This window comes from Mus caroli, chromosome X (assembly GCF_900094665.2).
Source record: "Mus caroli chromosome X, CAROLI_EIJ_v1.1, whole genome shotgun sequence".
In the NCBI taxonomy this organism is placed as follows: Eukaryota; Metazoa; Chordata; class Mammalia; order Rodentia; family Muridae; genus Mus; species Mus caroli.
In genome coordinates, this window is record NC_034589.1 from 146,205,780 (window position 1) to 146,209,015 (window position 3,236).

General features: G+C 43.8%; 1 pseudogene across 1 annotated transcript; it reads right to left on the bottom strand.

The window, feature by feature from the left end:
• Positions 1-261: 261 nt before the first annotated feature.
• LOC110287338 lies at positions 262-809 on the bottom strand (annotated as a pseudogene). The gene has a single exon (XR_002377201.1). The product of XR_002377201.1 is annotated as a protein Hikeshi pseudogene (transcript).
• Between the last annotated feature and the right edge of the window lie 2,427 nt (positions 810-3,236).

Consider the following 3,236-nt stretch of genomic DNA (forward strand, 5'->3'; position numbering starts at 1 on the left):
AATTCTCATAGTCACTAAGCAGGCTTTTTTGAAAGGTAGGCTTCAGCCAGGCAGTGGTGGCGCATGCCTTTAATCCCAGCACTGGGGAGGCAGAGGCAGGCGGATCTCTGAGTTCGAGGCCAGCCTGGTCTACAGAGTGAGTTCCAGGACAGCCAGGACTACACAGAGAAACCCTGTCTCGAAAAACCAAAAAAAAAAGAAAGAAAAAGGTAGGCTTCATGACCCCTTTGACTTCATGCTTTTACATGACACGACAAATTATTTTATTCAAATTATGTTTTCCAAAAGAGAGGGTTTTGTGCTAGTTGTCTTTGAAAGTTTTTATACCATTTCAGAACCGCGTTTGCTGGGATGAACACTTCCGATGGGTTTGGTGTCATCTGGGCCTGAGAGAGAAGAAACAATGAAGCAAAATTGTAGAAGTTTTCCAACATCTTCTGTGTGAACTGCATAAAGGAGTCAACCGAGGGCACAGCAGCACTGCCTACAGGAGTCTGCTGAGCCAGACTGTCCAACGATTCCACCGAGATTCCAATCCGGGCAACAGATGGGGTTCGCACAATATTCATGGCTCCAAATGGGTGCTGGCTTCCTTCTCTAGGTTTAAGACCTGATATTTTGAAGATGGCACTTGGCTTCCCATTCGTGACAAATCCTAGGAGCTGCCACACTGGCACCCCATTGGAAAAGTAGACAGATCCTCCCATCCCCTCAGGAAATGGGATTGTTCCCAGCATAAAAACCACAACATGGTTGATATTTTCATAATTGGGCAAGTCAAAAACAAATTTATCCTCTGCCACTTGCTATGCAGCTGTTTGCACCGGCCTCCCCACCACCAGGCAGCCAAACATGGCAGTGCCCCTGGCGCTTCTGCCTAGCCAGCGGGCACCTCAGGCTGGACACCAGGAATTCCACAGCCACTGTCCTAATCGAATTCAAGAACCTTCCAGAATTTGCAGGAAGGAACGTGCCTCTCCACTACATAGCAACACAGGAACGCATCTGGGCGGGTGACCTCTGACCCTTCCTTCCTAACTTGCACGCCTCTCAGGAATGAGTACTTGCTATTATGTTTCTAAAGTGGACCCTTATTTCTATACCTTTCATAGTCTTGCATTTCTCTCTCCACAGTGCTGGCTGTAAATATTCTACTGTTGCCTCAATGCATCTTACCCACTTCCTTGAAATATGATCTGGAATCTTGCCAGTATCTGACTCTTGGTCCTAGTCCTTGTACCCAATTCCACATGGAAGTCTTTCCAGATCCAAGACATTCCTATTATTTTGGACATTTTTGTTATTTTGGTTTCAAGTACTGGTCAGTGATGGGTCGTAGGCCCACCTGTTTTGACTAATTTCTACCTCCACAATTAACCTTCAGCTGAGGAGACATCTTAGCACGGCTTGTAGCTGTGCCCATGCTGGTGGGAACAGATCCAGCGTATAATATTAAGGCTCTGTGGTGGTGAGCTATTGAATGAGAATGGCTCCATAGGTGCATATATTTGAATTATTGGTCCCTAGTTGGTGGAACTGTTTGGGGAAGGATTAGGAGATGTGGCTTCATTAGAGGAGGTGTGTCATGAAGGATGGGCTTTGAGGTTTCAAAAAGCCCACTCCAAGTCCATTCCAAGTCCAGAGTCTGGCCTTCTTGCTGCCTGTGGGTCTTGGTGTACAACTCTCAGCTGCTTTTCTAGCACCATGTCTGCTGGTGGGCCACCATGCTTCCCACGGACTAAACCTCTGAAAGTATAAGCAAGAGCCAATGAAATACTTTCCTTTATAAGAGTTGTCATGGTCATGATATCTCTTCAAAGCAATAGAAATGTAACAAAGACAGGTCTCAAACGAATGCCTCTCAGTTCTGAACATCCTGTTCTGAGCACGTTATCTTTCACTCCTCAAAGTTCCCAGACTGCTGAGCTGTCACTTTGATCTTGGCCAAGAAACCTAATCTTGATCCCTGCATGGAACTTGTTCCCAAAATTATCTGGGAAAAGAATTCTGGATTTTAAGAGACAGGAGATTTTGTTTCTAGCCTTGTTTCACACTGAAGCAAGCCAAAGTAGGCCGCTACTTGTAGGTTTATGTACTTTCATTATTTGTGGTTCAAGATGGAGTTTTGACCTTTGCCTGACACTGTCATTTACTTCAGTAGAAAGTGATTTTTAAGCTCACATACAAAACATGATAAGATAATTATATAGTAAAGAAATTAGCCAGAACATTGAAGGGCATTTCTATAAGTTGTGGGAAAACTCGGCTAATTTAAGGTTGAAGTTCACTATGACCAGATAGCTTCTGAGCTCCACGCAATATGGAGACTCACTTCATTAGCAGGGATTTTCCTTCTTTGACCTTGTCTGGGGAATTCTAAACAACACTCTACCTCTACCTGAGGAATGCCACATAGCCTCAATTAGATTACAGGATCAATTTCCTGTCTCCTGGTAAAAATTTTTTCAACCAGTACCTTAGATTCTTGAAATGCTTCCCAATGCTAATGAGGCCTAAGTAAGCCTCTAGCCAATGACTTTTGCCTATCTTTGATGTTCCTACCCTCAGCCCTCCAAAACTTTATAATCCTTGAATTACCCTAAGTAGAGTTGATCTGCCTTGTGATAGGTGGTCCTGGTGGAGTTATTCACCATACATACTCACAGGGCTTCGGAACCCCCTGCTCAATGTCTCTGCTCCCCCTGCCATTGTGGATTGATCGTGAGAATAGGGAGACCCACAATAAGTGTTCATGGTATCTTTTAAATTTTGAGGTTTGCAGAAAATAATGACAATTTACTGGAGCCACTTTAAGTTAAAATAAAAATTCACATTCATCTCCTCTCCTCGGTATTTTTTAGCCCAGTAGAAAGAAATTCCAGAAAGAATCAAAGTACTAGATAGTAATCCTGCCCAGCTGTGAACCTTGCTTTTTATGTGAATCAAGTGTTTGATCCTGAAAGATCCATTTAACGCTCTGACAAATACAGAGACACTGCACAGTTGGAAAAGTCATAGTGTACAGCTCTTTAGAGTTGAAATGTTTTATAGTTGTGCTGCTCCGAGAAAGAAGCTGGGGGAGTTAGAGTGTTGTAAAGACATGAGCTTAGTGTTCCCACTTATTGGCATATAAAAGTTCCATCTTTTCAGTTGTTCCTCCTATCCTGCATTCAGAAACAGAGATCTTGCTATATTAGAATGCCCTCTCCCCTCCCCTCCCCTCCCTCCCCTCCCCT